The sequence below is a fragment of the Austrofundulus limnaeus genome, unplaced genomic scaffold (genome assembly GCF_001266775.1).
Source record: "Austrofundulus limnaeus strain Quisiro unplaced genomic scaffold, Austrofundulus_limnaeus-1.0 Scaffold870, whole genome shotgun sequence".
Lineage (NCBI taxonomy): Eukaryota > Metazoa > Chordata > Actinopteri > Cyprinodontiformes > Rivulidae > Austrofundulus > Austrofundulus limnaeus.
The window spans coordinates 832-2,286 of NW_013953272.1; positions in this window are offsets into that span (position 1 = coordinate 832).

Below are 1,455 nucleotides of genomic sequence, written 5' to 3' on the forward strand. Positions count from 1 at the left end.
GTAAGAGGCGTGGGTGTTTTCAGTCTATATGCAATACAAAAGAAAAATACAGGGCTTTAAGACGAAACATTTTGAAAACGTAAACTATACAATTATTTTTTTAAGACAGCGGAGAATCTAAACACTTTGTTTTAAGCATTGCGGAGTGTTGTGACAGTGTGTTCATGATGTAGGACCCACTCGCACCAGCACGGCTCGATCATTGAGAATTTGAAGCAAGACTGGCCTCGTGCCTACGCTATGACTGTGATCATGACAAGGTCACAAAATAAACAAAGCACAGATGTCAGAAACAGGGAGGTGGCTTTGTGCTAGTAAGAAATGACACAGTACAAGAGATTACTGTCAGAGTGAGTTTAAAGAGTGTCGGAGGGCRCAGAAAAGTGTCTCAGTGGTGAAGAATTCAGAAGCAAAAGACTTATTTGGCAAACGTCATTTTACAGTAGGGATTGTTACAAACAGAGGATGGAGGATCTGATTTTTATGAACAGAACCAATAAAGAAGGAAAGGCCAGAGGGATTACAGAACAAAAAAGATCTTGTGCTGTTTTAGTTTAATATCTCACTTGGATGCACCCGTTGGAAACTAGTTGGAAAATCAAAATTGCAAGAAAACTGTGAGAAAATAGACAAAGTCACAGTTAGAGACTCACTGGATTCTGAGGGTTTGTGACCAGGTGCCCATTGAGCTTTGTGGCCTTGTTTTGAGTGGCTCATTTTAGAAAACCTCAGCTTTTTTTTGTACACATCATCTTGCAAAACTGTATTCTAGATTGTGCCATCTTCAACACGAGATTTAGACCTGTGGTCGCATTCATAAAGCTTGCTTATGCACACAACAGGGCATATGCCACTTTTCATTCAAAGGTCTTAGCCACACTGTAATCATCACTCTCAGCCTCAAGATATTTAATTTCACTTCATAATCACACCGAACGCATATTGAGCATCTAAAACACACCCAATGCCTCAAGTTGGACAGGCTACATTCAGACCGGAACGAGACTAGACGCGCGTCTGAAGATGTTTTTTATGGGAGGAGCATCTTGGTCTTTTTCCAGTCTGTCTATAATGGGGGACGAAAAAAGAAAATGGCTTTGCTTTATTTACTGGCTGTGTCTCAATTCATARGTTGGACCACGTGGGCCACATCCTSACTGGGCCGGACATCCTCACTGGGCCGGGTAAGCTGCTCAAAACTGCGGTGAAATGAGACGGTCTACCCCTTCGCCTGATGTCGACTTCACGTGAGTTTGCGTGACCATGCGCTACCCCGTGACCATAGTGATCAGTTTCATGTCTGACTTAAATGCATCGGAATGTGTGTTTACACGTCTTTTTACTGGAAGAATAACTTAATAAGAAATAAGAAATGAAAATAAAATGTAATAATTCGGGTTTAGCTTCAGTATCTACGACGGACTATTAGGGCCATACAACAAGACTTTTTTTATT